This window comes from Hemicordylus capensis, chromosome 5, assembly GCF_027244095.1.
Source record: "Hemicordylus capensis ecotype Gifberg chromosome 5, rHemCap1.1.pri, whole genome shotgun sequence".
Taxonomy (NCBI): domain Eukaryota; kingdom Metazoa; phylum Chordata; class Lepidosauria; order Squamata; family Cordylidae; genus Hemicordylus; species Hemicordylus capensis.
Genome location: NC_069661.1, coordinates 200369259 through 200395791, shown reverse-complemented (window position 1 = coordinate 200395791; position 26533 = coordinate 200369259). Strand labels below are relative to the sequence as shown.

Genomic DNA, 26533 nt, shown 5'->3' with positions numbered 1-26533 from the left:
TGCAACTATGTCAGTTTTTAAATGCATGCACCAGCTTGAATGGTGTGCATGCACATTGCCCATGGGATACTGAGATAGATAGATAGATAGATAGATAGATAGATAGATAGATAGATAGATAGATAGATAGATATTCAGAATATTGCAAAATATTGAGGACATAAACTACATTAAACTTTTCTAACTGAAGTCTGTTCTTCAGGGTTTTTTCCACTGTGCTACGGGATAAAAATCTATTCCGTAAAATACCATTGCAGCACAGTGTGAGAGTATTTACTGTGTCACTTCTAATTTAATTTAATTTGACAGAAGGACAGAAGATATTTATTAGCCCGCTTTCGCATCTGCGTTTAAATTTCTGCATTAATGGATTCCTCAGGAGCAGCTTTTGTGTTCAAAATGCAAGGATTGATCAGGCCTGCTCTGTGGATTCCTAGTGGGGATGACCTTAACCAGAGAGAACAGCCTTAGCAGCACAGTGACAGCAAAGGGCTCCGTTTCATTGCTGGCCAGACATATAGAAGAGCATGTTGCTGTAGCCTGATTGATCTGTCAATTTAGATCAGTAATGCTAGATACTAGAAAGGCAAGGCTATCAGGAAATCTCTGGTAAATTAGAAAGATAACCTCCAGCCACCAATTTATCTTGGTATCCAGCACAAATAGCGAGTGCTAGTTCAGCTATTATCGGGGGGCGGGAGGAGGCACAGAGTCCCCAAAGACACATCTGTCCAGGCCAAGTCACTTTTCACTAATGGATAAATTGAACACCTTTTTATTTTCTCAATGGTTATGTTTATATACCACTTCTGAAAGGGACTGGGTACTTCTTCCCAAACTGCCTGACAAACTTGATCAATGCAAACAATCATATACTTTATCCTGACCCACCAATCTGATGCAAAGTTATCTTCATCAAAATCAGATGGATATAAGAACACAAGAACAGCCATGCTGCATCAAGCCCAAAGCCCATCTAGTCCAGCATCCTGCTAGACACAGTGACCCACCAGATACTTCTGGAAGCCTACAGACAGGAGTTGAGGGCATGCCCTCCCTCCTGTTGTTACTCCGCTGCAACTAGTACTCAGAGGCATCCTGCCTTTGAGCCTGGAGGTGGCCTATAGCCCTCCGAATAGTAGCCATTGATAGATCTCTCCGCCATGAAGTTATCCAAGCCCCTCTTAAAGCCATCCAGGTTGTTGGCTGTCACCACCATCTTGTGGCAGAGAATTCCACAAGTCAATTAAATGTAGTATGAAAAAGTATTTCCATTCGTTGGTCCTATATTTCCTGGCAATCAATTTCATGGGATGACCCCTGGTTCTAGTGTTATGTGAGAGGGAGAAGAATTTCTCTCTATCCACTTTCTCCACAGCATGCATGATTCTATAGACCTCTATCATGTCTCCCCACAGTTGTCTTTTTTCTAACCTAAATAGCCCCAGGTGTTGTAGCCTTGCCTCATAAGAGATGTGCTCTAGGCTCCTGATCATTTTGGTTGTCCTCTTCTGCACCTTTTCCTGTTCTACAATGTCCTTTTTTAGATGTGGTGACCAGAACTGTATGCAGTACTCCAGGTGTGGAGTACTGTGTGTTTTGTATAAGAGCGTTACAATATTAGCAGTTTTATTTCCAATCCCCTTCCTAATGGTCCCTAGCATGGAACTAGCCTTTTTGACAGCTGCCGCACATTGGGTCAAAACATTCAACAAGCTGTCCACCCCAACCCCAACATCCCTCTCTTGGTCAGTCACCAACAGCACAGATCCCATCAGCATATACTTGAAGTTGGAGTTTTTCATCCCAATGTGCATCACTTTATACTTGCCAACACTGAAACACATTTGCCACTTTTTTGCCCACTCACCCAGTTTGGAGATCCCTTTGGAGGTTCTCACAATCCGTTTTGGATTTCCCTACCCGGAAGAGTTTGGTATCATCTGAAAATTTGGCCACCTCGCTGATAACCCCTGCTTCTAGATCATTTATGAATAAATTAAAAAGCACTGGTTCCAGTACAGATCCCTGGGGGACCCCACTGCTTACTTCCCTCCATTGCAAAAACTCTCCGTTTATACCTACCCTCTGTTTCCTGTCTTTCAACCAGTTAGCAATCCACACATGTACTTGTCCCCTTATCCCATGACCACTAAGTTTCCTCAGGAGTCTTTGATGAGGAACTTTGTCAAAAGCTTTTTGGAAGTCCAGGTAGACTGTCAACCGGATCACCTTGATCCACACACTCGTTGACACTCTCAAAGAACTCCAAAAGTTTTGTGAGGCAAGATTTCCCTTTGCAGAAGCCATGCTGGCTCATTCCCAGCAGGGCCTGTTCTTCTAGGTGCTTTACAATTTTATCCTTGAGGATGCTTTCCATCAATTTGCCTGGAATGGACATTAAGCTAACTGGCCTGTAATTTCCCGGATCACCCCAGGATCCCTTTTTAAAAATCGGTGTTACATTTGCTAGTTTCTAGTCCTCCGGTACAGAGCCTGATAGCAGAGATAAGTTATATATTTTAGCAAGGAGGTCGGCAATCTCACATTTGAATTCTTTGAGGACTCTTAGATGGATGCCATCTGGTCTTGGTGATTTGCTAGTTTCCAGAAAGTGTAGAACATCATCTCTTGTCAGTTCTATCTGACTCAGTTCTTTAGCTGCCATCCCCGAAAGGCCTGGTTCAGGAACAGGTCTATGCTCAGTATCCTCTGCTATGAAGACATATGCAAATAACTCATTTCGCTTCTCTGCAACCTCCATATCCTCCTCCATAACCCCTTTCCCTCCCTCATTGTCTAATGGTCCAACCACCTCCCTGGCAGTTTTCCTGCTTCTGATACGTTTAAATAGGTTTTTGTTATTCCCCTTGATACTTTTAGCTAAATGTTCCTCAAACACACGATCGAAAACATGGGGTTAGCAGAATGCTTACTCTGCTAACCTTGTCTAAGGGAAGGAGGAATCAGGATGGTTTACTGCCTGGAGCCACGTGGCTCCCATGGCAGCAGACGATCGGGCAAAAGCAGGCTAGGCTCCCTTAGCCCACTTTTCCCTGATCATGAGAATTCTCTCTTTGTGTTCCTTTCTGTTCTCTTCATTTGGACAGGCCTTCCAATTTCTGAAGGAAGTCTTCTTCCCTTTTATGGCTTCCTTGACGGTACCTGTTAGCCATTCTGGCATCCTCCTGGACTTAATGGTACCTTCTGTCCTTTTCGTATACAATCTAACTGGGCTTCTAGTATTGTGGTTTTGAGTAAACTCCATGATTCTGGAGTGAAGTTACTCTCCTGATTTTCCCTTCCAGCTTTCTTTTCATCATACTCCTCATTTTGGAGAAGTTTCCTCTTCCGAAATTCAAAGTGTCTGTGTTAGACTTCCTTGGTGATTCTCTCCCTGCATGTATGCTGAATTTGATCACACTATGGTTACTGTTTCCTAAAGGGTTGATGACACTGACATCACACACCAGGTACTGGGTGCCACTCAGGATTTTAGTCCAAGGTTGCCTTCTCTCTGGTTGGTTCTAAGACCAACTGTTCTATGGTACAGTTATTCAGCATATATAGAAATCTGACCTCTCTGCCATTACCTGACTGTGAATTTACCCAGTCTGTGTGTGGGTAATTGAAGTCACCCATTATTATTGCCCTGCCTCTCCTTGATGCCTCCCTGATTTCCTCCTGCAGCTCCCAGTCACTGTCAGCATTTTGATCTGGCGGACAATAGAACATCCCCAGTAGCACATTTCCTTTCAGGCCTTGTATTGTCACACAGGGTTTCTGTGGAGGACTCTGGTCCACCTAGGTTTTTTACCTTGTTAGATTCTCTCACTTCTTTAACGTACAGTGCTTCTCCACCTCCAAGGCGCACCTCCCTGTCCTTTCTGTACAGTCTATATCCAGGGATAACAGTGTCCCACTGGTTCTCACTGTTTCACCATGTTTCTGTTATGCCCACGATATCTATTTCTGTAACCAAGCACTCCAGCTCACCCATCTTGGCTCGGAGGCTTCTGACATTGGCATATAAGCACCTATATGCTGAATCTCTTACCTGGTATATGCTGTCTTTCTTGGACTCTTTGACCAGCTGGCACAACCTTCTGTCTGCTCTTTATGTGGTTCTGCTCTGTCCCTTTCTGTTTTATTGGAGTCCTTTGCACGCTCACACTTTAAAGGATGACATCTGCCGAACCGGATACTGTCCAGCTCCTATCGGCTATTCTTCAGGTGGTATTTTAAAAGCTGCTCTGCAACCTTTTTGATTTTAAGTGCCTGCAGTCTCGTTCCATCTTGGTTCAAGTGCAGCCCGTCCCTTTTGGACAGGCTTTGCTTGCCCCAAAATGTATCCCAGTGCCTAACAAATCTAAACCCCTCTTCCTGGCACCAACGTCTCATCCATGCATTGAAATCCCCTCAGCTCTGCCTGTCTCACTGTACCTGAGTGTGGAAGAGGTAGCATTTCTGAGAATATCAAAAATATTCTGCAATATATTTTTGCAAAATATCTGCAAAATATATTTTACAGATATATTTGTGATATATTTTTGCAAAATTCTGCAAAATATCAAAATACATTTTAGATATTCCACAATCTATGTATAGGAAGTAGCATGCTTACCTCCTAATATTCCCTTTCCTAAATATAAATGACCTTTAAATCAAAATTAACAGCTTTTACTTATCTTTGCTTTTACTTATCTTTTACTTATCTTTTTTAGAATAATTGATTCACTAAACTGGAAGAGTTTAGAAGTGTTTGTTCACATAGAGAAGTGGCTTCCCATGCTCCTGCCTGGCTATATCTTATTACAGGGATAAAAAGTTCATTATATGGGCCACAACAAATCTTGTGGCACTTAATAACAAATGTAACTGACAGATTCATGTTGGTTGAGGGAAGAAGAGACATAGAGGTCATGGCATCGGTGATGGTGAATGGAGGATTACCCAAACAAACCTCTCATGGCTTACTGGCCTGAGGGGAAACTGGGATAGGGAGCCTCCCTTGGTTCCTGATCGTGGTGTTGCCTCTGAGGCTGACCAGTTTAAAGGATACTTCTGCTGACAGGTCCTCAAATCCAGGCAGTGCAGGATATTTGCAGGAGTGAGGGCACTGAATAGCCTCAGAGAGAAGGGTTTGTGACTCTGGGGGCCATAAAACTTGAGGTAGAGGGCTTGATATTTTGTCCCATCCTATATTTTGAGATCTCCTTCAAGACCAGATGCAGAAAGCCTTGGTTTATTAAATGGGCATTGTGTTTGGGGGCTTAAGCTTGGGAAGAGGCCTATCACGGCTGCTGCTGAGGTCCCAGGAGTGACGAGGGAGTGTTCCAAGCCAGGAGAAGGGGTATTGGCTTTCCCAGCATTGAAGCCCCTTCATTTAAGGTGTCATCTGGGAAGTATAGCCAAAAGCTCCCCTCAGGATATTGAGTCTTCAGGATTCCCATCCATATTGAGGGCCACCACAGAATTTCTCCTTACCCTTTCTGAATCCTCACTGAGTCTGTTAAGAGATCCAAAATTGAGCTCTCAGATCATTTCTGGACCTGCTAAACAACATTTATTGCCGTAGCTGGGAACAGTGTAGGGAGTGAACTCAGAGAGGAGCATAGCTGCTGCAGCTCCCTGCCTCATAGGAGCCTGAACCAGGGCATTGTGATACCCCCCAAAGAGCATCCTATATGGAGACTCTAAGCACTCCTGAGACACACCCACACCCAGGCATGGCAGCCATGACTCCCCTTCTCCTCACTCACATTTTCACACCGCTGACCTCTGCTGTGAAACCAGATCATGTTCCTCAGACTATTCTAACCCCCCCAAACTAACAATTTGCATTCCTTTCAGGAATAATCCTAAACCATAGAATAAACATTCCCATCCACATTCTCATTCTTCTCAGCAATTTGAAACCTCTAGGTACTCTAGTGTCTAGCTACCTTGAAACCCACTGTTTTCTACCAAGAGTCATCCCCAGACTAGAGAGCACCTCTGGTGCATACACAGATAATCTTTTACCCTATAAAGCAGCCAGTAGAGATCCTCCCAGTTTGTGCATCCCAGAGGTTGTTGCTTTCTGCTTCTTCATCAACGCACCCCATGTTCTCTGCAGAGAACCTGGCTTTCCCCCTTTTTTCATGTCTGACAGGTAATATAGGGAGAACCCCATCCTTCCTCTGCTCCTGGGAGTTTTATATTTCTTTCTACCAAATTGCCCTTTCCCATCCGTGTGTGTGTGTGTGTGTGTGTGTGTGTGTGTGTGTGTGTGTGTGTGATGGCACACACACATGTGCTTGTGGTTTCACTGGCCTCGGCTTGGAGGTTTTTCCCCATTTAGATCTACTTTTCACCAGTAAAAGCAGGGAGGGAAGTCAATTCCTCCCCATATTCAAAAAAGGTAGCTGCTTTAGGGACCACCGATCCTGTAGCATCTGCCTGAATGGACTGCAAGCTTTCTTGGGATGGAAGCTGTGCTCATATATAAGCAACGAGCTCATGTCAGGACAGCACTCTCTATAGAGTGTCATCCCATTAGAGAGTAGGGCAAAGCCTAGCCTAGGGAATAACCTCCAGCCAATTTTCTAGCCAGGGGTTTTCGTCAGGTGTCCTCAGTAGATTACCCCAGGTCCTTCTCCTTCAGTTATCCCCTCTCTTCTGCATAGTTAAACCCAGCAGCTTCAAAATCATCCCCCATTTTGTCCATAGCAACCTCCGGCAGCACTAGAAAAAGTCTCTTTCTCAGATTTCATTTTTTGGTTCTCAGAAACCTCCCAGCATTTGCACAGTCCGACACCTAAAACTGTTGAGGGATGTGAGGAGAAACATTAAAGTCCTCACACAGCAGAGTATGCTCTAGTGGCCAGAAGAGGTTACTGCGCTGCTAAGAGCAATGCTTTAGAATTCTCACTTCTAACAAAAACCAGCCCTTGCTACGCTAGGAGCCAACGGCCTGCTCTCCCTGCATAGAAAAGAAGTCATTTCTTTCTTCTTCCTTGTTTCTCTGAACTTTCCCCATTTTCATCCCTTTGCCTCCCCAATCTCTCTGCTGATATTCCAGAATGGTTTTACTCTCTCTCTCCTCACAATCCGTCAGACATGTTATCTTTCTATCTCTGCTTCTCATGCTGGTTCTTTCAGTAGGATATTGATTCTATTAATTTTACTGTACTTGGGATTTTACAGTGTTAGCATGTTAATGCTTCCATGTCAATCTCCATTACTAACTTTCTCATTTTGATTCCAATCTCAGCTTGGAAGGAAAAATAAAAGGATTTGTGTAATAGAATATATGAGAGAATTAGATTTCTCCCATGGTGAATTTGCCTTTAGATCATTTATTCTGTCCCCTTGTTTTTGCTATGTGTTTTATGACAGAGCATTGATAATGTATGAATTTCTTTAGCATAACAATGATGCTTTCTGTGAGTGCAGACACTGCTTTATGACCTGTTTTCCTGCAATGATTTGCAGGACTGGCCAAGTTTCTCTATTACTTTCTTTAATTCAGTTCCCATTTTGCATACTCACCATGTTACACAAGCAATAGCTTATTTGTATTCCAGGTTTGTCAGATTACAGGATCTTAGAGCTGGGAGCACAACGGACCAACTATGCTTTATACTGGGTCCTAACCATGTCCTAGCTTTGGTCTATCTGGTGAAAAACTGTTCTGTTTTGTTCTTTGTAGTGATGTGTGTGCATGTGTGTGTGTGTAATAATGAGTAAAATTAGACAAAGCAGAGAGCCACTGTAGCAGAGTAGTTATAGGTCTGGATTTGTTCTGGTTGATTAGGTAGTTACAGTGTCATATTCTGGGGTTACCTAACTCTCACTATTTCAGACATGGTAACAATTCCAGCATCCCATATACTTTCAGTTTAGTGGGTCAAAGCTTTTGTAGCATAGTTAAAATCTCATGCCATTAACTAACTAGGTGGCATCACGCAAACAACTATCCAAGCTTGCCACCTATAATGTGGGAATAATAATACTCCCCTAATTTACTATTTTAAGGATCACAGAGATAATGATGATGTGAAGTACTTTGAACACTCGGGAATTGTTATATAAATGCAAATTATTGTTATCAGTAGGCTACCAATAAACACCAGTGCTAAAAGTAATATATTGGGGCGATTCTCACAATCAACAAAAATTGGGCTAGGAGAGCCTAGCCCAATTTTTGTTGGTTGTAAGAACCACTGGGCTCGCAGCTGAGCCTGGTGGTTCTTGAGCAGGTAACCCACTCGAGAACCCCTGCTAAAAAGCAGGTTTGCGGAGCGAGCGCTCCAGCAAACCTGCTTTTTAGGCTCGTGAGTAGCTGCGGCGCAGCTTCGCGCCATGCCTACTCATGAGTAGCCCCCCGGCCAGGAGGCAAAAAGCCACCTCCCGGCTCCGGGGGTCTCCCCAATATGCCCTGTGTGCTTGCGCAGGGCATACTGGGGCTTGCGGGGGCTGCGTGGCCCCCGCTCCCCCCACCCCTGCCGGCTCCGTCACGGAGCTGGCCATTGTGTGGGCAGCTGATCCAGCCACCCAGGGCTCCCTGCCTGCTCATCTGCAGCGAGAGTGGGCTTAGCCCACTCTCCCCGCAGTTTTTACAAAAGCCTCTTTTTTTACATTGTCTCTCATCCTGCATTTAGAAGTAAGGGTGTGCACAAACCCAAAATCATGGTTCGGCTCAAATTTGAATCAAATTTGAGCTGAACTATGTGCTGCTAAACTGGTTCAGTCAAACTGATCAGCTGGTCCCATCAATTTGACTGAATTGGTTCAGTGGTTTGGGCAGCTAATACTTGTAAAGGAGAATCCAGTGAGGATTCCCCTTTACTAGTAAAGGGGTGGGGGTTAAGGGCATATTAAGGGGCAGCTGGGCAGGGGCAGTGAGAGAGGTAGAAAGGTCCTTACCCATCTGAGGTGGCTGCTGGCACTGCTGATCACCCACGCAGGCATGCACAAAGTTTTATTTAGGAAGCCATCTGCATGGTGGTGGCACAGTTCCAGCCTCAGTTCCAGCCTCCATGCACCTGCAGAGGCCAGAACCGTCCTGCCACCATGCGGGTGGCTTCCTAAACAAAGTTTTTCACGTGCTTGGGGCTGCACCTGGTGGGTGGGGTGGGGGTGCCGGCAGACCTTTCTGCCTCTATTTCCACCCCTGCCTGGCTGCAGCATCGCTGCCGAACTGGTTCACCCAAACCGGGCTTGGTCTGGTTCAAACACAGACCAAACCACTCTCGGTTGGGTTCATGATCAAGCTGCTGAACTGGCCCGGTTTGAGGTGAACCGGTTCAGCAGCAAACAGTTCGTGCACACCCCTATTTAGAAGTGTCTTCTGCAAACATTCCCCAAGTGCTATGTTTTTGGGGTTCAGAAGCAGTAGTCTGTCATATTTGCTGTATCAATTTTTTTGAAGAGTAGACCAGATGTAAGTCTGGTTCATTACACTCATCACTTCCCATATTTGGACTGCAAATTAAGATTTACATAAAACAATTATTCCATTCAGACAAATTATGTGGAGGCTCATTTACTGACCTTTTCAGTTTTCAATTACAAAACTGTCAATTCCTTGAGAGTTTTCATTTACTTTACTTTTCCTTTGCTTTGATTTGTCAATCAATTAAAAGACCCGTTGTTTGTTTGAGGCTATAAATTAACTATAACGTTTACTAGGTTTCAGTCAGACCTCATGTGTTCTTTTGCTGAGGGTAAATTGTACATTTAAACTGACAGACTGAAGCTCCCCTGCTGTGTGTAGCTGAGATTTTTTAAAAAAGCATATATATGCTTTTTTTAAAAAAATCCCTTTGATTCCTTCTTCTCATCTCACTCAGAGTGACCAAATCCAAATCAGCAGCTACATCTACAATGCTGTCAAGCTGTGTTTGAGCCATGTCATAGATGAATGCTTGCTGGTCTCACTACAAGGTGAACTAATATTTGAAGTCCATAAGACTCAGCTGGTAGCCCATCTAGGCAAGTATCATCTCTTTTGAGGGTGAAATTTTGTAATGGAAAGATGCTTTCTCCCCAGGCTTTAGCTGCTTGTTTGTGGCTGAGATAATGGTGCCATAGAAGCTATGATATAATTATATGATACCTAACCCTTTTTTTACTGCAAATAGGCAGAAAATGATGTGGCATCTGAGAGACTAATTGGTCTGTTGTGATTTTTCCAACTGAGTCTTTACACATTTCCAAAAGCATCAAATATGTATACAATACAAAATCAAATGGGGGGCCATTACATGGTCAGAAATGTCAATTGGTGCAAAATACAGTGGGTAAATTACTGACTGTGAGGCCTGACTTGAAACATGTGGAAGGGCCACAAATTGGTTCAAAAGCACAATTCAGTGTGTGGGTTCTTACTTTTAAGGCCCCAAATTATCTGGAACTGAAGTACCTTAAGGACCACCTTCTCCTGTATGGTCCAAATATTAAGATCATCCTTAGAAGCCCCTTTCTGGGCCCTCAAAAGTGAGTCATATGGTGACTGGAGACAGACCTTTTTTGGTTTTGGTAAATGGCTATGATGCTTTTTGGCACTAGCTGAAGATCTTTTTATTTGACCAGTCCTTGAGGACTTTAAATCTTTTAATCTGATCTCTGCTGACTCCTGACTTGATTCTGGGAGTGGGAGAAGTCTAAGCTCACCAAAACAATAAACCCAACAATAACATTTTTGAGGCATATCTTGTGGTCCCCTCCCAACATCCCCAAATACCCCTCTACCCTTAAAAGGAGCTTATGGAGCCTCTGTGCCCATCCACAAGTTGTCTTAACATCCAGCAACATATTAAGTTAGTTTGTTTGTTTGTTTGTTTGTTTGTTTGTTTGTTTAAAAAATTATACCCTGCCCCTCCAGTACACTACTGCTTGGGGCAGCTCACAACAATAAAATAGATACAATATACAATAACAGTAATAAAATTAACCAAATTGTGTAAACAAGTTATAAGTCAGGTTAAAAGCCACAATTAATATAAAGTTCATTTTTTAAAAAAAATTTAAAAGCTAAAAACTGAGAGTTATAAAAACTAAAAACTAAAGAACCTACCACATATAACCAAAAATGGAGCATTAAAAAGATTTGATTTCTGTAGTAGTTTTAAATCATATAAACTGTGCTAGAACTATTTGGACCATAGACAGCACTATTTGTTATGAAAATAAATTGTGTGCTACAGAGCAAGTAAGATGATATCCTCACCAAGTAGTCCAACTCTTCAGACCTAAGGCTTCAGATAAAATGTATCACCCCATACTAGAAGACAGGAGGCAATAAAGACGATGAGACAGCATGTGGAAGAAAGGGCCACAGGTTTATTAATCATTAGAACCAAATCACTGCAGCAGGTTTACAACTCTCCCTGCCCCACAGTTCAGACCAGCACTGAGGTTGGGAGCCAACAACAGTGTCCTTTCTCCAAACCATCAGGGAAATGACACCCTGGCGAGGAGCAGCAGGTCAGAACAGTGCAAATCCCTGTTTCTCTAAGCTAACCCCCCAAATCAGCAGGGCCATTTTGCAGGCATTCCATATTTGAGGTTAGCCCAAAGCAGGGAGATGTCTCCCATCTCAGCCCTTGAGCAACCAAGACTCTGGGGCTGGACTGAGCATTTCTACCCACTTTCTCAAATCATTCCAAGGAGGCTCACCAAATGATAAGCCCTCTTCTGCCCACACTGAACCTTCCAGGTGTGACTCAAAACCTAAGGTAAATGGAATGAATAAATGAAAAAAACTTCCTGGCCCAGCCATCTGTGGAGAAGCAAAACATGCCTACTCAGCCCCCAATCAGCTAACACTCATTCTGTGTCCTCTGAGAACTGCTAGGTGAAGGACTGGCAAGAGAGACAAATGCCCCTTCAGGCTCCCCCCTCCCCCCTGGCCAAGTGCCAAGCCAGTCACCTTTGCCTCATGGCCACAATATCAGGTGAAATAAGGAATGGAGCTGGGGTGTGTTATCAAGGACATTTTCAAGCTTGTAGACTGGGGTAACCTGACTGAAGGTGGGTTCATTTGTTACAGGAAAGAGAGAGATTAGGATCTGCAATTCCTTATTGCATGACATATCTGAACTCCTGCAATATTGTCACAAAGATTATGTCCTGTGGTATTGTGGTAGCAAGCATCACATGTCCCATTTGTGAAGAAGGGTTTGCCCTGGTTGCATATGAATGGGAGACTATGAGGCTATTCACACAGGTGCTTAACTGGGCTAAGGATCCCAGCCAGGTTTTGCACGGCTGTGTGTACTGCTGGGATTGGGCCAATCCCGGCAGCACTATGGTGGCAAACCCGCCTATGAAACCTTCCTTTAAAACAGGGTTAAGGGAGCAAGCACTCCCTTAACTTCATTTTTACAATTCTCTGTCAGCCGTGACTGCAAGCAGTTGCAACTAGCAGGGAGTGGGGAATCCCATAATGCACCACACACTTGCATGGTGCATTATTGGAGCTTCAGGAGGTGGGCCAGTGCTCATCTGGACAGTGATCCACCTGCCCAGGGAAGGGGGAAAGGCTGTCTGTGGGGAGGTAAGCTCTTTAGGGCTTCCTCCCCACAAACCCCTGTAGCCCTTTCGCACTTCTCATGAGAAAGGGGTCTACATGTGTGAGCAGCGTAAGATATTCCCCTTAGGGGGTGGAGCTGCTCTGGGAAGAGCAAAAGGTTCCAAGTTCTCTCCCTGGCATCTCCAGGTTAGGGCTGAGAGAGACTCCCACCTGCAACCTTGGAGAAACCACTGCTAGTCTGGGTAGACAATACTGAGCTGGATGGATCAATGGTCTGACTCGGTATATGTCTGCTTTCTATGTTCCTATTGTCAAAAAGTATTGTCAGAACTATTAATTTCCTCTGTGGGAAAATGTGTAAACAACATCTGTAGTTCATGCCTATCCCAGTGGATGAATAAAATAACTTGCATATGTTGTGACTGCTGCATCCTGTAAGGCCATGAGTTGAGTACTCTTACTATATAGCAGGAGAAAATCTGAAACACTGGTGAGATGCTTCCCCACTTCTGCAGCACACAGGGTTGGGGAGCAATTTTCACTTAACTTCCCTGCCTCTTGATGTGTTCTGTGCCTTTAAAAATATGTCACTGAGTGTTGCACAGCCCATGGGGACATATTTTTGGAAGGCAAACAGCACTTCCAGAGGCAGGAAAATCTGTGGAAGTGGGGAAGCTTCTAGCAGAATGAGGAGCAGCTTCTTGCTACAAGGACATAGATCCCTCTGTGTCCTTGCCTTAGTAGTCAGGATGTCAGCCATTGACTGTATTAACTGTATCACAAACAGCATGACTTTGCTTAGAGGATCAGAATAAATAACTCCTAGAGACAAAGCAGTTAAAAATAAAGAACATGCTCACAAAAAATATAATGTATCTATTTCCATCTCCAGGACATTTCAGACCTCATAGGATATCTTGATGCAATATCCTTTTGGGATCATTATATACCTTATTTTTTCATTGCTGAAATTAAGATGCCAGACACACATCTCACAATTGTAAATGCATCTTCACTTATTTTGAGCAGATTGGTTTTCATAAACTTTTCAGTGACGCAAGCTCTAATGGGTATAATGAAGTCTCACACTCCAGGCAAAGGGAGTTGAGTGTCCTACAAAAATCTATGGACTGGAATTAATTGTCCTTTAAAGAAGTAATAAATGAGAATTGATGCAACAAAGGTATGGGAGTGAGCATAAAGGAGAGTTGACATTTTGGTACTTGGTCCATCTGTTATGCCAGTTGAAGATGTCCCAACTGATTTATTGCATTTTGTTCTTGGTTAACATAAATGAAAGTCTGATCTTCAGAAAGAAGAAGATTGCTAATTTGTGCAAATTTTGTCACTGTGTTCTGTTTGCTAGGTTTTTAAAAAAACACAGACACACACATCAACAAGAGCCAATTAAGCATTCCCTGGGAGGAAAAATAATTACATGTTTTTCTTCATTTAAAAATAAACAGTAGCTTACGCACGCATTTCAGGAAGTACTGTAGCTTTGAGTTCTCAAAGTATTTGCAACAAATGAAACATTTTCTATTAGCACAGCAGTTTGAATGGCATTTTCTCTACCTAATGCTTTCCAAATTAACCTCTGGTGCTGCTAATACAATGACTTTTAAAAAAATGTACATCCTATACAAATGCAAGGTTTCTTAAAGATCTGAATGGAACTACAGATGGACAAATGCCTTCTCTTCTCTATAATTTAAGAATTATACTGTATCTTGATTCACTGCACACTTTTTATTGTCTAGCTTTTTTTCTTAAGGCCTCAAAGTAATCTGAGCTTTCAGCCATTTGTCTGGACAAAGCCTAATTATCTGTAATGCCATTAACATATAACACTCATACCGCCTTTGTTCTAAGAACAACAGACCCAGTCAGGTAGCTATAAGCCTAGGCCAGTAACATGATATATTTTAGATATAGATAGATATTGTTCTGCATAGCGATTCCTGATGAATAAGAGATGACTTCAGAAACATTTTAAACAAATGATAGGTCCCCGAAGATATAATTCATCTGTTTTATGTCCAGCATTTAGACTAGGTCTTTTATTACAGTAGTGATTTATATGCTTTTTCAGTTCATGGCTTTAGTATTTAATATTTAGTAACAGAATGGGGGAAAACAGTTAGAAAAACAAGACTACAGTACATCTCCAGTCTTTCTGTTTCAGCCTTTTGTTCTCCCTATAGCATTATTTGATTGCAAAACTGCTTTTCTCTCACATTCTTTCACTCTTCTCATCTTGACAACTCTTTACAAGTGGGTAGCCACTGGACACTTGCTATTAACACAGTTGTGAAGTGCTGTCTCTCAGGTTTGAAATGAATGCATTAGCCCCTCTTGTGATTTTTTCCCCCTATCCCAGCAAGCCCAATTATCTCCCCTTTAATAATCTGTGACACTTGTAACAAACAGTAGCATCCTATGCTATTATGAAAAACAAAGTACTATAGGAGGCTTCAGAAATATTATGGAATTAATTTTTATTTCTAAAGGCCTGCCACTCCAAAAGATATAAGAATAGGCACAGGAGCTGTAGCATTGGTGCAAAGAACAGTTCCTTCCTCCACAATGGTACCAGAGTCTCACTGCGGTTCTGTTCTAGCAACTAGCTTCGGCATGCAGCACCTGTAGGAGAAGAATGGCAGTTCAACTTCCATTAGCAGAGCAAAGCCAGTTGGGGGAGAATTCAGCCAAGCAAGAGGTCTGGACTCTGGAGACACTTCTTTAAGTTTGAAGAACAATAAGAATTTATTTAGAAGTTGCAAAAGGATAGGAAAGATGAGCTTAAGGCTGAAAGGGGTTTGAAACTAAACAAACAATCATCTATGGAGAGACAAAATGGACTGGAAAGCACTGGAAGAGCTAATCGACATGTTCTTAAACACTGAAGAACTAATGGGGGAGGGGTCCAGCACTTTTATCCATGAGCCTAACCCCCAAGTGGTCACTAAGAGATATTGCAGTTGAGAACTGATGCTGCCAGGGTCCTAGCTCCAACAGCACCGCCACTGACCAGTCTCTGCCATGTGGAAATGACACGTACCATAATGGAATGTAAGTGAGGAAATAGGTGGTTTTTTTAAAAAAAAACACTCAGTTAATAGAGACAGAATTGCAACCCAGAGAATGATCATTTGCCAAAGGTGTTTGGGATGAGATAGTGACTGTTGTTGTCCTCCTCCTCCTCCTCCTCCTCCTCCTCGTTATCATCATCATCAATTTGTTATTATTTTATATCACCTTCTTGGAATATTTAAACATTTCTTTTCAACAAAATTTTAAACACTGTATATAATCCCTTTTCAACAACAACATCAAAAAAATCTACATCCACTTCTCCCGTCTAGAATAGAGCAAATGTGGAAGCCCTGCTACTGCAAGCAGGGTGTCATGTGCTGTCTGCCCTGAGAATGTGTGTGTTGCTGCCCATGTGGCAGCCTGCTTGCTGTATTGTGGCACATCTCTAGGTCACAAAAGCCCCAAACAAGCACTATCCTAGGGAGTCATTCATTGGCCTTCCACTACAGCAGGAAATATAAGAGGCTTCTGGGCTGAGGCAGACTTTTCTCAGTATCAAGGTTCTCCTGCTCTCTCATGCACTTGTCTTAGTCACTTTCCTGTCTGATTGGTTTGTTTTGGACTTTGGATTACCTGCCTGATCCCTGACAACTCACCTGGCTTGACCCTTGATTTGTTCCTGATCTCTGGCTCCTGTCTGACCCTCTGCCTACTGGTGATTCCTTGGCTTTGACCCTCAGTGTGTTCCTGTCTAGACCCTCTGACTCCTGATCATCTTCCCTGTTTGTTCCCTGGTGAGTCTCTGGCTTTCCCAGTCCTGGCTTTTAGACTTGTGCCCCCTAGTGAGTGCTGCCCATGGCTCAGCTTTCTGACACAGGGTACAAAGGTGTGTTAAAGGATCTGTGCCCACTACACCTCTCACTGTCTCAATCCCTTTGAAAGGAAACCAGGGTTGTAGTTTGTAAACCCTGGCTAACAGCCAGACTAATATTGTACCAACATGTCAGAGTTCTCTGGCATGTGAGGAAGAGTGTCATTTTTTGTGACCCCCCCTTGTGTGCCTCCTGGAACTATGTTCCTGAAGCCTGGGTGGGGGTGAGTGGGCTCAGAAATGTAGTTTTGGAAGGCACAGGTAGCTGCAGAGAGAACGGGGAGTTGTTGAATATCACTCCTCCCCTTCACATGTTGGAAAACCCTGGTACATTGGTGTAAGGTTAGTCTCAATGTTGGCCCCTGTTCTTTGTGCCTCTTCATCAGTAGCCAGAGTGGATGCAATATGCATTTAGTGCAGGGTGGGTGCAACAGGCTATTTGTATTTAAAAATGAGCCATGAAATCTGTACACATTATTCTGGGGGTGGGGAATAGCTGAAAGGTGCCCCAATATAGTACAGTGTTCTATGTACTTGACAACCCATTTTGACTTTGCATGTTGGTACAGATGGAACTATAGCCATTATATTTTCCCACCCCCATCCTCAGTTAATTAACTGTGTTCTGTTTCACCACTGATAAGAGTTGAGATTTTGCTTTTGGGTCAAATTAATTTGCAATTTGATCCAGCACCTGTAAAAATAAGTCCTGGTAGATGTGTTTCTTGCAGAGATTTCCCATGTGCTTGGCCTTAATGGTGGTGGGACTGTTAAGAAGCCATACATTGTTTCCTCATAGAAGTTGAAGTGTATTGGCAAGCAACCTCTCTTGAATTCCACTACCACAAAAATTGCAGCACATCCCATTTTCACTACTGCTTTTCTCTCCCCAGAAATCTGTCTCTGTGCTTGAGTGAGCAGCATAAACTCCATTCCCCCCAAAGGCTGAAATTTACAATCACTTCACATCACCATTCTGTTAAATGATTTCCCTCCTCATCATATGTGCTTTCTTATTAGGAAATCCTCCTTCCCATACCTTGATTCAGCAGAGGCATGCAACCATGTATCGGGTTAAATAGAAGTCCAGCTTCTAAGTCCTTGAAACAAATACATATAAATGCTCGAGGACTTTACCAACTTTAATTGTACATGTAGCATAGTAACAGGCTGCTATTTCACAGTTCCCAGAAAGACTATTTTTTTTGCTGTGGAGATGATAATGTCCTACTAAGCTCTATAGGTTATTTTCCAACTCCTGAATATTTGACAATTCATAGCTGCTTATTTGCATTCAAGAGATGCCATTGTACCATTGAGGCAAAACCGGGATATTAATTGGCAAAAATATATTTGCTGTCTGTAGATGTCTTCTCTAAGCTAGTGAAAGGGGACAGGGAAGAAATATAGGTCAACATCTCTCTGGTGAAAATGCTGAAATAAAGTGAAACCAATTCATTGTAAAGAATTAGAAATAGCCACCTGTGGCTTGATTTTCTTTTTATATGTTTACAACATTGGAAGCTTGAAATTTTAAAAATAAACTTAAGATGTAACTTTTATTTTATTTTATTTTTTTTAAAGACATTATACAGAGCAGTGTTTCTCAACAGCCGGTCCGCGGACCGGCAGCGGTCCGCGGAGGCTTGAGTGCCGGTCCGCGACTAGGAAGGCAGGGCTCCAAACTGAATATGCTTGTTTTTCTATCCGCTTTTCTCTCCGCTGTAAAAGTTTTTCTCTCCCCGGAAATTCCGAGGCTCCTGGAACGTCAGTGGCCAATAGGGGTGGAGCAGGGGCGGGGCTTGTGCCGAGGTGGGAAGATAGCCCAGTCATTGAGTGAGTGAGTGGAGAAATTGGGTGGTTGCTGGAAGGTGGTTTTTTGAGATCTTTGAAGGTGAGCTGCTTAAACTTACTGGGCTAAAAATAAGTGAGGTGCTGAGGCTGTGAGTGTTTGCTTTGACCAACTGCAGGGGGGGTATATTTAGGAGGGCGGGAGGGTTTACTTACCCCTCCCTGCCGCTTTCTCGCTTGTCGCCCACATGGCCAGATCAAGGCCCAGAATCGGCAGTCTGGGCCCAAATCGGCCCAGACTGCCGCCGCCACCGACCGCCCACCCAGCTGCCCCCACAGAAGCTAAAGAAGCCGCCGCCGCCCCCACACGACCGAAGACGGCGAAATAGGCCCAAACTACTGCCTGCCCCAAACTACTGCCGCGGCTGCAGCCGCCGCCCAGCCGCCCCCACAAAGGCCCAATTTCAGGCCAAAGAAGCTGCCGCCGCCGCCCCCACATGGCCGAAGACGGGCCAAATCGGCCCAAAACTACTTGAAGAAGCTGCCACTGAGATTGCGGTTTTTTCCCCTCTGTGCTGCCAGGGGGATGCTTGGCGCCTGACTGTGCCTGTGCCGCCGCCGTCGACTGCTTCTCCTGCTCTTCAACTATCGGGGACTCACGCGAGGGAGTGGAGAGCAGAGCATTGAGGATAAATAAGCCAGTAGTGCTGTGCATGGCCACAGAGTTGGGATGCTGCACAGAAACACTGACCTGCAAACGGAGGCAGTCCCCGGATCCCATCCCATCCCCCCCCCCCGGGAAAATGGCCCTGTTCCAAGTTTCTTCGCTCCGCACTTGACAAAAGTTGCTCCCAAAGTGCCACTCCTTAATCTGGCTTTCCCTGGCGCAGACTCCTCACCCTGACTCCGCTCTTTGCGGGCTTTCCTCCCTCGGCCCTGCCCAATCCCTGCCTCTTGTTGCTCCCTCGCCTCTCTGCCCTCAAACCCCACTCCGACCTGCTAGCCTCTCCCTTTCGCCCGCCCTCGCTCGCTCTTACTCCTCCTAGCCGCTTCTTCTGTTCCAGCCCTTTCTCTGTTTTGGCGACGCCTCGCTTCCCTCTTCTTCCGCTACAACTCTGAGTCTCCTGCAACTTTTCTTTTGCAGTCCCACGTTACGTGGGCTTAAATAAGCCAGCAGTGCTGTGCATGGCCACAGAGTTGGGATGCTGCACAGAAGCACTGGCCTGCAAACAGAGGCAGTCCCCGGATCCCATCCCATCCGCCCCCCGCGAAAATGGCCCCGTTCCATCTCCGAGCCGCGCGGTCTGAGGGCTGCGCCGACCTGCTGCGCCTCATAAAGGAGCTTGCTAGATATGAAGAAATGGAGGATCAAGTAGTACTGACTGGGAAAGATCTGCTTGCTTGAGGATGGCTTTGGAGAACACCCTTTCTACCACTGTCTTGTTGCAGAAGTACCAAAAGTTTGTCATCTCTTTGCCATTCACAAATACAGCCCCAATATTGCTTTTGGGAGAAAGTAATGCAAGCATTCAAATAGTGCTTGAATGTGTTCTATTTTAATGATTCTTTTTTTATATGCATGTACTAAGAGTCTCCTTGGAATTTGGGAATGCATACTTTCCAGTAAGCAGACATGGCTCTTATTTATGGCTACATGGAAAGGAAGAATATTGTTGGTTTTCATACCAAGGTTTTATTTTGAATATCTCATTATCAGACTTCTTCCTCTGCTCCTAAAATATTTGAATATAATGTTCACATTAACATTGTGTGCATTTTGATATGTAAATAGTATGTAAATAAAATACAGTTTATTGTTTAACAAATTTTATTTTATGACATTATTTAATTTCTTAATTAATTTCTTGTGTAAATAGTATGTAAATAAAATAGTTTATTGTTTAACAAATTTTATTTTATGACATTATTTTAATTGCAAGTTAATTGCAAGTAGATGCAAGTTTTGGACCGGTATAAAGTCTTAGATATATAAAATAAAATTAAACTTGAAACCCCTCTACTAACTGCTGGTCCGGGAAACTGCACACAAAGAATGTAGCGGTCCTTGACACTCTGCACAAATGATTTAGCGGTCCTTGAGTCCAAAAAGGTTGAGAAACACTGATACAGAGGATGAGGAAGACAGGGATTTGGACATTCTGTACATGAGCCACATGTGTAAATAATCACAACTTGACGTGTGTAAATAAACACAGTGCTGCTTGCCTCTCATGCTACAGCTACTACATGGGTGCCATTGAGTTAGAAACTATCTTCCTGTGGTAGGTGCTTCATGCAGGGAACAATTGTATTGTACCAGCTCACTACACAGGTTCCTATGTTGTAGGAGTTATGTTCAGCGCAGCATCCTCAAAATGAATTAGAATTGACACCAGCATTTTATATAACATGCAATTCAAAGCAAATTTGAGGATTCCTCCCAAGGAGAAAATCTGAATGTTTTCAAGGGAAGTCAAATGAGTTTCTATAAGACTCATTCTTTTCATTATAGAAATTTCTAGAAGTGAGGTTTTTCAGGGATTTGGGGGGCATATCCCTAAAATAAACCAAATAATGCTGATCCAAAGCCATGGCAAGCGGCTTATGAAAGGGTTCCTTGTCCTCTGTAGTGACAGTCTGTTGACTGGGGCTGTGGAGTCTGAGTGGCAAGAGAATGTGGACAAATTAAAGTGCACACTAAATGCACATCTTTGAGCCTGCTTGTACCCTTGCCACCCACAGCCCAGAGCAACTTCTGTTTGGTCCTTGTATGAATACAAAAGAAATCATAGCCCCTCAGCCTTTCTTTAGGGATGGGCTCCACAACTCCTAATACAATCGCTATTCTGGAATGCTCTCCCGGTGGCTATTCACTCATCAGTCTCCATCACAGCTTTCAGAAAGCATGTGAAAACTTGGCTTTTTACCCAGGCTTTTATGTGATTCTCTCTACTGTCTTTCCCTACTGTCTAATGCTTCTCATGCACACCCAAATTTTTCCCTTTCTAGTCACATTAATGACATTCCAGCAGTATTTGATTTCTAAAATGATTTAAAATGAATGTTTTTTTAAATTTAATTTTAATATTAATTTCTTAATCCCCCTTTCTAGATAACCCTGATATTCATCGGCCAAAACTAGCAGGTAGACCCATTGCTACATTACTTTATGCCGATGATGTGGCTATTTTATCAACAACGCTCATCGGCATGAGGAGAGCTTTGAGAATACTCACACAATTTTGTGATGAGGAGTCTCTTGTTATTAACACCCAGAAGACTAAACTTATGGTATTTGGCAAGAGACCAAAATTTCATAAATGGGTAATCACTGGCCATAGGGTACAACAGGTCATAATTTACAAATATTTAGACCTTGTCTTCTATGCTAGGGGATCATGGAAACCTCAATGTGAGTATGTGGCAGCAAACGCACAGGAGTGTTGCTGTGGTAATAAAAAAAATTTTCACCAAAGGGGGTCACTGTATACCGGCAGTGCTTAGAGTGTACCAGGCCAATATTTTGGGTCAAATGTTATATGGGATTCAGATCTATCCCACAGGTAATTTCCATTCATTAGAAGTTGTCCAGGTGGGATTTCTCCAGGCCATTTTTCATCTTCCTAGATGTGTTTCGAATGCTGCTCTGTGTTGTGAATCTGGAGTAATCAGAATCGAAGCACAGGCATGGCTTTGTACAGTTAATGTCTGGCTCAAACTCCATGCCCGCCCATTGGGCCTTGTGCCCTTAGTTTTGAAAGATGAATTTCAGTCATCTTGGAGTAAGAGCTTGCAGGTTACTCTAGGTAAATGTGGGTTCTCAGGGCAATACTTACTATCTTTATGCCCTGATGTTGCCAAAAATATTGTCAATCGGAGAGTGTTAGATATGGAGAAACAAAGGGACTTGTTGCTTACTTCCTGGTTACTTCCAAAAACACCCTAGGTAGCTTTCCAAATTACACTCAGCCTGCAGCATACCTCACTTGCCTGACCACACTAAGTCAGAGGAGAGCATTTTCACAAGCACGATTCAATGTGTGGCCTTCTGCCATCTTAGACGGGAGATTTAAAGGGATTCCTTTAAGGAATCGGTTATGCCCATGTGGTGGGGGTGATGTTGAGACGGTTGCCCACATTTTACTACACTGTGCTTTCTATAAGACCATTTGCTCCATCTGGATAGAACCATTATTAAAAAATAGGCTGGGACACTCAGGTGATTATTATGTTTCTCATTTTTTAATGGATAGTCACATGGAGGTCACAGAGAGGTTAGCAAGATTTTGTGCAGCGGCTAGCAAACTGAGAAGAGAACAACTCAGCTGTCAGTGTGTTTTTGAAGTCACTTTTATCTAAGTTATTGTACTGAACTTTAGTGTTATATTTTATGCTGTATTCTGTTTTATTATCTGGTTATGGGCCATAATAAACTATTCATTCATATGTTAAATGTGTTGGTATAGCTCCATCTTTGTATATTTTTTATTCCCACAGCAAGGGGCCTGATATTGATTTGGACTATGGTGGGGGTAAAAGTTTAATTCAGTATAGTTCTTACACTCCTCCCACCCCCTGGTAGCTCATATTTTGAAAAAGCACTAAGAAAGATGGATTTATAGAAGCACATTTAATGTCACATGTGGGTTGACTCTCAGACTGAGAAGCAGCAGCCAGCCAGTTTGCCTTTTCTGCTCTAAGTTGAAGTTTCATGGAATATGTGCTCAGGAATCCTCAGGGACATATCACTGTTCCACAAAGCAGACTCCAGTGCAAAAAGAAGATTGTTGAAAATTATCCCTTCTACCAAGCATACATTGGCACAGTGGTAGTGTGGATGCTGGCCACTCTGTATGTGCATGCAAAATTAAGATATACAGTATAGGGACATAAGGACATAAGAACAGCCGTGCTGGATCAGGCCCAAGGCCTATCTAGTCCAGCAACCTATGGTCCACCAGATGCCTCTGAGAAGCGCGCAGACAGAGCCTTCTCTCTTGCTGTTGCTCTCCTGCCTCTGAGGCTGGAGGTGACCTATAGTCATCAGACTAATAGCCATTGATAGACCTGACCTCCATGCATTTGTCTAAGCCCTTTTTAAAGCCACCCAAGCTAATGGCCATCACCATATCTTGTGGCAGAGAATCCCATTGATTAATTATGCACTGTGTGAAAAAGTGCTTCCTTTTTGTTGGTTCTAAACTTCCTGGACTTTTTGGATGAATGCCACCCAGCACATGCAATATGTTCAGGAATGCAAGGAGAGTGTGCCCACCCTAACATCACAGGAGGATGCCCCTATGCACCCACAGGGTGTCATTTAATCACACGAGGGGTCATTCATCTGAATTGTCTTTCTACACCAGAGCTGCAAATCTTCAGCCCTCCTGCAGATGTTGAACAACTCCCATCATCGCTGACTATTGGCCACTGTGGCTGGGGATGATAAGAGGTGTAGTTCAAAAAGAGGTGAAAGGCTGAGGTGGTGCAGCCCTGCTCTACACATGCTCCAAAACAGAGGTTTGAAATGTGTGTAGAGGGTCAATTCAGATGAACACCACCCTCAAATGATTAAGGGATGCCCTAAAAGTGCATTGAGACTTTATTATTTGCTTGTTTATTTATTTATATATATATTTATTTACTTATTTATTTACACAGTCAGACAGATGTTATTGACTGGTTTGTTTTATCCAGACATTGAGTCCTTCCCAAGGACCAGGGATGGCTGAATTTTATTATCAATGTTGTTGCTGTTATTATTATAGATATTGTCGCAGAATATAGGCTGTTCCCAGTAAAGTTGCTTTTTGTAATTGGCTGATGGTGATTTCTGTGGCCCCTATGGTGTTGAGGTGCTCTTCAAGTTATTTTGGGATTGCACCTAGGGTTGTTGTTGTTGTTACTAATTTGATTTCTATACTGCCCTTCCAAAAATGGCTCAGGGAAATAATAAATAAATAAGTAAATAGATGGATCCCTGTCCCCAAAGGGCTCACAATCTAAAAGAAACATAAGATAGACACCAGCAACAGTCACCGGAGGTACTGTGCTGGGGGTGGATAGGGCCAGTTACTCTCCCTCTGCTAAATAAAGGGAATCACCATGTTAAAAGGTGCCTCTCTGCCAAGTTAGCAGGTGATGTCCCAGGAGGATGTCCCAATGCACTTTTGGACATTCCTTAATTATGTAATGGAGGGCAAAATGTCTTTGCTTTCAGCACATCTCATCTGAACTGGTCCACAATGGAAGTAGGAATTACGGTAAGGATTTAATATTGCCAAGAACCAGTTTTGAAAGCTGCTGCTCTCACTGAACAAGGGCCATCTTTCTGGAGGTGCAGCTGGGTGTCCCAGTGGAGCCCCTGTACACTTTATATGAGTAAGGCTCTTCATCTTTCCTAGCCAGCAACAAAAAATACTTGCTCTAGTTGCCTTCGGGATCATGGTTATTATGTGTAAAGAAAAATGCTGTTCTATAAGGAGATGCATCTTTATAGGCGCATGCATCCATCCACCCCTTATTTGAATTTTTATCTTGCTATTCCTTGTTTAATTCAATAAAATGTTAATAGACAGTGAATTGTGCTTGCCTTCAACAGTGTGCTTTTGGAAATATTAGACCAAAGTAAAAAGCTCTATGGTCCTGTATTCACAAGCTATCATTTCCCTTACAAATTGAAGCTATTTAATTGGTTTTTATTTCCTTTAGCAAATGCTAAGCTTCTGCTTGAAGCAAATGATAACATATGAAGATTTGTCAGTCACTTCTGGATCCCTCATATGCACTGAGCAGTCTCTTTCCTTCAGTACTTCAGCTGCCAATGTGTGCCTTCAGCAATGCTTAGACATTTAAAATGTGACGGTAAACTGCATTTCACATTACTGTAAAAGCTTCTTATGAAATGCATGAAATCAGCAAAATAAACTTGACTCTAGTAGTTTTAGTTTAACTTGGGGTGGTATGGAGTCAGCAGTGGCTCAGGGTGCATAATAAATATTTTATCTGATTTCTGAAGACACATTAATGGAACGTGAGATATTTAGTTTTCATCATTTGGAGTGCTGAAGGGGAAATGTTTCCCCACAATTTAGAAGGATGCTGGTGGAGACTTTATTTTAAACTATGACCTCCATACTGACATCAAAGATCGGACTATATTTTACCCATGAAAAAGAGAACTTAGATATGAATAATTCTCCAGTACATATACTGGTCCTCTGGCTTATTTTTGCAATTGTCATTTCTATATCATATCTAACAGAAAGTGTTTTATAGTGGTTATCTCATTTAGAACATGAAAAATAAACATTCTATTTACACCTGAAAAATACAAGAAAGAGGGAAGATTATGTAGAAGAACTGGGCTGGTCTTGTGGTAGCAACCACAAATTATCCCTTTGCTAAGCAGGGCCCACCCTGGTTTGCACTGTAAGATATTCCCCTAAGGAGATGGGGCTGCTTTGGGAAGAGCACCTGCATGCTTGCATGCAGAAGGTTCAAAGTTGCCTCCCTGGCATCTCCAAGATAGGGCTGAGAGAGACTCCTGCCTGGAACCTTGGAGAAGCTGCTGCCAGTCTGTGTAGACAATACTGAGCTAGATGGACCAATAGTCTGACTCTGTATGAGGCAGCTTCCTATGTTCCTATGTTATGTTCCTAAGTGGACAATGAGTGTGAGAAAATTCAGTGGCAGCAATCCTGTTGATTTAAATGGAACTGGATGGTACCCAAAAGACTTTTTGTAACTGTTACAAAAAACAACATCTTAATACAATTGTTAATTTAAATTGTTTCTAGCATCTTCTTATCCACTAGCCTCCCAGTCTCACTCAATAATTTACAAATTGCAATTCGTTCTAGCTCCATCTGTCTAACTTCATTTATGTCTGGTTTGTGATTGCCACTTACTTTCTTCTCTACCTCTCATTTCTTCACTTGAAAGTGTTTCTCCCTACTCTGTGAATGTAACTCCAAGAACAATAGTTGATATTTACAAGGACAATCAATATTTTCCTCTCACTTTTGTGATATTCATAAGCCACTTTAAAAAGTTAAATGTATGAGCAATATTTGCCTTAATGAGTCAAATTCCTTAAAAGGAACAAAAATTTTTTTAGCAGGAACACAATTTCTGATGAACATATGAATAGCTTTACTAGATCTCAGGGCCAAAAGTCAGTGTGGCTGGCTGGGGATGATGGGAGATGTAGTCCAACAACATCCAATGACCCAAATTTGAGAACCCCTGTCTATAATATCAAATTTACATTTATTTTAATTATTTTTATTCATAGTTTCTATACCACCATTCAT

The 26533-nt window shown here is 42.9% G+C and overlaps 1 protein-coding gene and 1 long non-coding RNA gene across 12 annotated transcripts in view; both read left to right on the top strand.

Moving 5' to 3' along the window:
* Positions 1-26533, top strand: part of MGAT4C (MGAT4 family member C) — a 586007-nt gene that overhangs the window by 387554 nt on the left and 171920 nt on the right. The gene's annotated exons all lie outside the window — the stretch shown is intronic.
* Positions 18269-20127, top strand: LOC128326830 (uncharacterized). Its single transcript, XR_008308299.1, has 2 exons — positions 18269-18321; positions 19363-20127. It is a non-coding gene; the product is annotated as an uncharacterized LOC128326830 (long non-coding RNA).